This window comes from Cupressus sempervirens, chromosome 1, assembly GCF_028749045.1.
Source record: "Cupressus sempervirens isolate cs-2001-9-10 chromosome 1, ASM2874904v1, whole genome shotgun sequence".
In the NCBI taxonomy this organism is placed as follows: domain Eukaryota; kingdom Viridiplantae; phylum Streptophyta; class Pinopsida; order Cupressales; family Cupressaceae; genus Cupressus; species Cupressus sempervirens.
In genome coordinates, this window is record NC_143118.1 from 847,056,238 (window position 1) to 847,064,414 (window position 8,177).

An 8,177-nucleotide genomic window follows, 5' to 3' on the forward strand; every position below is an offset into this window, starting at 1 on the left:
ACAGGAGGTATTTACAAGCTTCATCAGATTTTGAATATTTGGTTGGAACACCAAGGGAACAAGCAAGTGTGTCTTATGGGATGGTGGGTGAATGGATGAGGGATAGGATAGTGATAGATAATGGATTAGTCTTTAGTACACAAGGTGCCTAAATTACCAGGTTTTCACCAAGGTACCTATCCAAGGTGCTTGAATTGCCAAGTTTTCACCATTGGACGCTTATTTCTCTTTACTATTTTTTTTTCTTTTGTATTTTTCAAAAGCTGGGTATACCAAGGATCTTCAAGCATAGAACTTCTTGAGATGAATGATGTTAGTAGGATCATTCAAGAGTTCTCCTTCTGGTGTAGATAGCTGATAAGCTCCGGAGCCAAAGGAAGCAGTGACAACATAAGGACCAAGCCATGTAGGTTCAAACTTGCCTTTCTTTTCTCGATCTACTTGGACTTTCATGTTTTCTTTGAGGACCATGTCACCTGGTTGAAAGTGTCGTGGAAGCACCTTCTTGTTGAAATTCCTTTTGAGACGAGTTTGATAGACTGTGAGATGATCATAGGCTTGTTGTCGCTTCTCATCTAAGAGATCTAGCTGGGTGAGTCAAGCTACTCTATATTCTTCATCTGATATTTGCCCTTGCAAAGATATGCGCAAGGAGGGAAGTTCAACCTCTATAGGTAGTACCGCTTTGGCACCATAGACTAGGGAGTATGGAGTTGTGCCTGTAGATGTACGGAAGGAAGTTCAATAGGCCCATAGGGCTGGATTTATTTGTAGGTGCCAATCACGACCGGAATCATTGACAACTTTCTTTAGAATTTTGAGGAGGGTTTTGCTAGTTGCCTCTGCCTGGCCGTTACCTTGTGGGAAATATGGGCTAGAAAAGTGGTGATGGATGCGGAGGGAAGTGCATAATTCTTCCATGTTGAGATTTTCAAAGTTACCTCCGTGGTTGGTGAAGATGGTGGATGGGATACCGAAGCGGCAAACAATGTGGTACAAGATGAACTTGGAGACCTGAACTCCTGTAGCTGAGACTAGGGGGACTGCTTCCACCCATTTAGTGAAATAGTCTGTAGCTGTTATTATCCATTTATGTCCATTAGATGAGAGGGGTGTGATAGTTCCAACTAGATCAAGGCCCCAACAAGCGAAAGGCCAAGGTGGTGCAATAGGCTGTAGATCCTATGCTGGAGCGTGAACAAGATTTGCATGCTGCTGACATGGGAGACACTTTCTGACAAAGTCACAGGAGTCTTCTTCAATGGTAGGCCAATAGTAGCCTGCTTTAAGGATTTGTCGCGCTAGGACAATACCACTCGTGTGGGCACCGCAAAGTCCAGAGTGTACTTCCTTTAACACCATTGCGGCCTCATTTTGGTCTAAACATCGAGAGAGAGTATCGTGATAACCCCTACGATATAGGGTATTGGCTATGATAACATAGCGGGATGATTTTCGGATGAGGTTCTGGCATTGGGTACGTGTGAGGTGAGGGGATATGATACCATGGTTAAGGTAAGCGTGAATCTCATGGTACCAAGGGGATTGGGGACCAACCAAGATACAAACACGATTTGAATCCTCATTCGCATAGGCAGGTGTGAGGAGCTACTCCACTAAAAACTCATACTGTGTAGCTGCTTGGGGAATTTCCAAGAGCGAGCCTATAGTAGCCATAGCATATGCTGCTTTGTTCTGTATTCGAGGCACTTGTGTAAACTGAAGCTTTGTAAAATGTTGGGTTAGCTGATCAACTAGCTCTTTGTAGGGTAATAGCTTTTCATCTTTGGTTTGATATTCATTTAGGGCTTGCTTGATGATGAGCTGAGAATCGCCAAAGATTTGTAGCTCAACAATGTTCCATTCTGCAGCTATCTTTAATCCTGCTATGAGCGCCTCATATTCAGCTATATTGTTGGTGCTAGGGAATTGTAGCTTGAAGGCTTTTGGAATGTAATCTCCTTCAGGTGTGACCAACAATATTCCTGCCCCTGATCCATGAGATGTGTATGAGCCATCAAAATAAAGTTTCCATGGGGGTTGTTCTTCAATTAGACAGATATGCTCATCTGGAAATTCTGTGATCAATGGATAAGCATCTATTAGAGGTGCATCAGCTAGGTGATCTGCTATAGCTTGCCCTTTGATTGCCTTTCTATCCACATGCTGGATGTCAAAATCACTAAGGAGCATAACCCATTTGGCCAAACGGCCTGTAAGTGTTGTTCTAGAGAGCATATACTTGAGAGGGTCAATCTTGGAGACTAGTTGGATGGTATGACTTAGCATGTAATGGCGAAGCTTTTGAGTTGAGAAAACAACTGCCAAACTAGCTTTTTCCTTAGGAGTGTAATTGAGTTCATAACCAACTAGGGTTCTACTGATGTAGTAGATGGCTCTTTCTCTGTTGTAGTCATTAAGCTGTGCTAGAAGTGCCCCTAGAGCAGTAGGTGTTGCTGATATGTACAAAATCAGGGGACGACTAGGAACTAGTGGAACCAAGATAGGGGGATTGATGAGATACTGCTTGAGATGGTCGAAGCTGTGCTGACATAAAGGATCCCACTTGAAGTTCTCATCCTTCTTCAGTAAATGTGAAAATGGTGTACACTTATCTGCAAGCTGGGAGATGAAGCGCCAAACAGATTGGAGCTTTCCTTGAAGAGAGCGAAGCTATCGCAGTGTCTGGGGAGGAGGCATGTCTAAGATAGCCTTGACCTTCTTGGGGTCAATCTCTATACCTCATTTAGAAACTATGAAGCCTAGAAGCTTGCCAGATGTGACCCCAAAGACACATTTCTTGGGATTCAGCATGAGATGATATTTGGGTAACCTATCAAAGACTTTCTCCAGGTCAGCAAGATGATCCATGAAGGTATGAGACTTGACCAAGATATCATCCACATAATCCTCCAAAATGCTATGGATGAGATCATGAAAAATGGCTGTCATAGCTCTTTGATAGGTAGCCCCAACATTCTTTAGGCCAAAAGGCATCATGTTGTAGCAAAAGGTTCCCCAAGGGGTAGTGAATGTTGTCTTATGCTGATCCTCTTCTGCAATCTTGATTTGATTATACCCAGAAAATCCATCCATGAGGGACAAAATTTCATGTCCATCTGTAAGATCTACAATCATATCTATGTTGGGCAAGGGAAAATCATCTTTTGGACAAGCTTTGTTAAGATCTCTAAAATCAATGCAGATTCTGATGTCACCGGAAGGTTTAGTGACAGGGACCATGTTGGAGATCCACTCTGAGTAGTCGATAGGTCAAATAACCTTAGCAACTAACATTCTTTCTAATTCAGCTTTGACCAATAATGCCACCTTGGGGTGCATTTTTCTAAGCTTTTGTCTGACGGGCTTGATCTTTGGATCAACTGCAAGATGATGAACTACAAGCTTTGGATCAAGTCTTGGCATGTCCAGATATGACCATGCAAATTGCCCAATGTTCTCTCTTAAGACCTCAAAGAGGAGGTCAGCTTGGTCTTGTGATAGGGATGCAGCAATGTGAACAAGTCTGGGGATCTCTGAAGAACCAATGTTGACTTCTCGAGTATCCTCAATTAGAATAGAAGACACCTCTGGTCGATTATCTTGAGGAGGCAATGCTAAATCCTCATGTTCTTCTTGTGGCTTTGGATTTTCTTGTTGAGGGGTTCTCTTCGTTGCCTTAGCTAGTCTCAGATTCACCTTAATTCCAGTTTTGGGTGTATCGGAACTAGGTTGGGGATTTTCTCCAAAATACCCCTTGGGATCTAGCTTGTAGATATAAGCAGAATCTGGCTTTGTTTTCTTGTGAGGAGTTTCAGCTCCCATTAATCTTAGAAGTGCCTGCTCTGATGTGAACTCATCGATGTGTATGACACTTGGTTGGTCCCAATCTATGAGCTGTGGATGGGCGAGTGGTAGGTCAATGAGGTGGATGGATAGTTCTTGGAGAACAGAGTCTCTGAGGGAGATTTGGTCTAGGATATCGTCGTAGGCTCTCTTTTCAACTTCCTCAGGAATGTCTTTGATTTCGACAAGGTTACGGTGAATTTTTGAAAAAGCGTGACTGTTCTCATTGGTGCCCCCAGTTGTGGGTATGCCAAAGCCAAGACCTAACTTCGATTCCCACTTGTGTGCGTCGATGGGGCACTGCATGCCTCTTTCTTCTGGTCCTAGACCACCACCTTGATAGTTCCATTTGTCAGTGATGAGCTTATGTTCTTGGGGATACTTTTGGCTGAAGTGATCAAGACGTGCTTGATTTCTTTAAGGTGCATCCTTATGTAACCATTTGTTGATATCTGGAGTGAGCTCCTCATGAAGAGGGATTTTTGAGGATACAAAGGTTGTTGGGCCAAACTGTTTGTATCGAGGAGGTGGAATCTCCTTAGCTTTGTGATATGTCGGTCGTCCATGGGCATGTGGATCAAGTGGGAGTGCCCCGACAGCAAATGCATCTGACAGACTATACTCTCCACAACCTTTGTTATTGATCTTCATGGTAGACAGGGTAGAGGCGAGGATGATTTCTGGGTCATTATAAGTGTGGGATGAGCTGGCGATGGATGTGCCGATATCAATTCCAGGGCAATGGTTTGTATATGAAGCTTCAACCGCATTGTAGTAAGCAAAGGGTTCTGGATCGGCATGGATGGTTACCTCAGTGCCTTGATGCGGAAATTTGACGCACTGATGGTAAGTGGATGGAACGGCTTTCATGGCATGAATCCATGGGCGACCGAGGAGGATGTTAAATGGTAGGTTTAGATCAATAACATGGCAGAGTATCTCTTGGATGACTGGCCCAACCTTGATTGGCAGCAAAATAGTTCCTTCTGTGGTTCTTTCCAAGCTGTCATAAGCTTTGATGGTGATAACCTCACTGATGATATCTGCCTCAGTATACCCAGCTTGTTTTATGAATTTTAGGGTGCAAATATTCAAGGCTGATCCATTATCTATCATTACTCTTTTCACATCAAAGTTGGATACCATGATGGCTATGCGAAGTGGAAGGGTGTGATATGGCTCGACCACGGTTATGTCGGTGGGTTTGAACGATAGGGCACATGAGGATGAGAGGTGTCCAACAAGATTACGAAAATCAATAGCATTGATATCAGAAGGGACACAGTATTCTATGAGAGCACTGTCAAGGATGTTCTTGTACACAGGACTAGTGCGAAGAAGGTCTAAAATGGAGATTTGGGCTGGCATGTTCCCAAGGTGTTCCAAGATATTGTACTGGCTTTTGGATGGAGCTGATGGTGTTGGTGTAACAGGTGGTCCTGTGATGTTAAATTGCGCTCTTCGAGTGGTGACTGCACCCTCATTGTTTGGTCCTTGGATATTGATAACATTGACGGAAGGCTCTTTCTTGGATATACAACCTATAAGGCTACCATAGTCTATATAGGATGAAGTGTGGTCATTGTTCTTTCCATGTTGTTGGTTTGGCTGACGGTTGTTGGTGTTTTTGTTGTTGGTTTGGATAGGTGCTCTTCCAAGATTTTGGTTGTGGTGTGGAGGAAAAGCATTTTGATAGATCTGTAAGCCTACATTGGGAGAGGTTTGGGCACCAACAGTGATTTCCTTCCGAACATAGTCTTTCAGCTTCATGCATCTGAGGGTAGTGTGACCTTTTACCCTATGAAATTTTCAGTACTCATTATCTTTGTACCATGCAGCTTTGGATTGGCTTGGTTCAATTTGCTGGGTAGGAGGAAATTTGATGAGGTTTTCCTTGACTAATTTCTCAAAAATGACATCCAATGGCTCACCAAGGGGTGTATAGTTTCTAGGTGTAGGTTGGAATCTAGGCTTTTGTCCTGCAGCTACATTGATGGCATTAGCTTGATTGCTAGACCCTTGGAAGTTGGGTCTTGGATTGTGGTTTTGAAAGCTTTGGTTATTCTGTTGTTGGTAGTTGATAGCTTGTTGATTGTTTGGTTGATATGGTGGGTTGGACTGGTTGTGAGAAGGACCAACAATATTCACATGTCTGGTGTCAGTGACGCCATCTGTTGCAACGTGCTTATTTTTGTTCCAATACCTAGACTTGTCATTGGAATGTGATTGATTTTGGTTGGCTTCCTTGTAAATCTTGACCACACCATCTTTAATGAGTCCTTGCTCAAGGATCATTCCTTTCTCTTTGATATCTTTGTAGGTTTGCAAACAGTTCATGGTTATGTGGTGAGCCAAGCTAGGATGGGCATTATCAATAAACATTTTCACCACATGATGTTCTGGCAAGGTGTAGGATATGCAGGTGGTAAGGGTTTGCCATCTTTGCAGGTATTCGGCAAGGCTTTCTCCACCTCTTTGCTTGGTGTGGACAAGATCAACTATTGATAGCTCTGTTTCAACAAGATGGGCATATTGGGCTACAAATGCCTCAGATAATTCAGCAAAGTTTTTAATTGTGTCATAGGGGATTCTATAAAACCATTCAAGAGCTGGTCCAGCCAAGCTTTTGGGAAAAAGGCGCAAGAGGAAGACATCATTGTATGCTACGTCCTGGTAGTGCATGTAAAATTCTTTGATATGTGTGACAGGGTCTCCTTTTCCTCTGAATTTGTCAAATTTGGGTACCTCAAAGTGTTTGGGAAATGGTGTCATGGTAATGGCTCTGTCAAATGGGTAAGGACACACATTCTCAAACTTGAATGTCTTCGGATCATTCCCTTCTTGGATGGCTTTCAGAGCTATCTTCATTTTCTCCCATTCTGAATTGATAGGTGATGGCTGGGGTGCCCCCAATGTAGGAGTGCCTTGAGGTAGGTATGTGCTGGATGGGGCCACTGAATATGGATGGCTATGAGGGATTTGCTGATAGGGATTGTACATTGTTTGGGCAGCTGCATGGTGGATGACAGGTTGCTGAGGGGGAGGTGGCGCATATTGCTGCATGTGCTGCGAGGCTTGCTGTTGATATGGGATTTGAGGTTGGGATTGAGGAACATAAGCTGGCTGTGGGATAAATGGATTGCTTTGTGGAGGTAAGGTATAAGATGGTTGAGAGGCTTGGGGAAAGGATCGGGGGGCTTGTGGGATTCGACAAATATATGTGGGTTGTGCCCCCATTTGGGATGGTATCTGCAAATAATTGGTGGTTGGCTGGGGTGGTGGATTACCTCCTAGAAGTGGCATTGAAAAGTAGTTGGTAATTGGAGGTAATGGATTAGTTGGTGGTGGAGGTTGTGGGAATTGAAAGCTTGGGAATGGAACTGATGGGGTTTGATAGCTTTGTGGTTGGATTTGGAAGCTTGGTAGAGTGGTGGCAGGGGCTGGGGTTACTTGGGAGCTTGGTAGAAAATTGGTAGTAGCTTGTGGGATTTGATAGCTTTGTGGAGTGAGGGTAGTAGCTTGTAGATTTGTGGCTAATGGTATTGAGCTCCCAAGACCTAATGGAAATGATGGGATTGTGCTTTGGGCTACAGTGAACAAGCTGGGGGTGATGAAAGGTTGATTACTTGGCCCCATGGGTGGCATCCCTATGTTGGGTGATGCGACGCGCTCCCCTGCCCACAGGTGATTAATTATGTGGTGTTCCATGTTCGCTAATAGTCATGGCTTTTGGTGCAACGGCAAATGGGCCCTACAATTGGTATCAGAGCCTGGTTTTGGCTTGGTCATGGGTTCAAATCTCCCCGGTGCCTTCCCGACCCGTGTAAGCACCTGGTATGCGCATCGAGGGGGAGATTGTTGGGTGATGCGACGCGCTCCCCTGCCCACAGGTGGTTAATTATGTGGTGTTCCATGTTCACTAATAGTCATGGCTTTTGGTGCAACGACAAATGGGCCCTACACCCTGTTGTATATTGTTGAGGTTGGCCAAAGATGCTAGCACTGATTTGGGAGATGGGTGGATTTGGAAGGCTGGGTTGGGGAGCAGCAGCAGCAATAGTGAAGGGGGTGAACGGTGAGCTGTTTTGGGTAAAGGGGGTTTGGAGCGGAGAGGTATGAACCAAGGATGGAGTGGTGGTGGCTGGGTTGGCTTGTGGCATGGAGATTTCAACTTGGGTGGATGTTGGTATGTTTGGGTCTGTTGGATCATATGGATTGGCTGGAGGCTCTTCTTTTGGCATATATTGAGGATAATTTGGATCATAAGAGCCTATGGGTGGTGGTAGCTGCCCAAACAATGGGTGAGATGGATCTGATAATGGAGGGGGTCT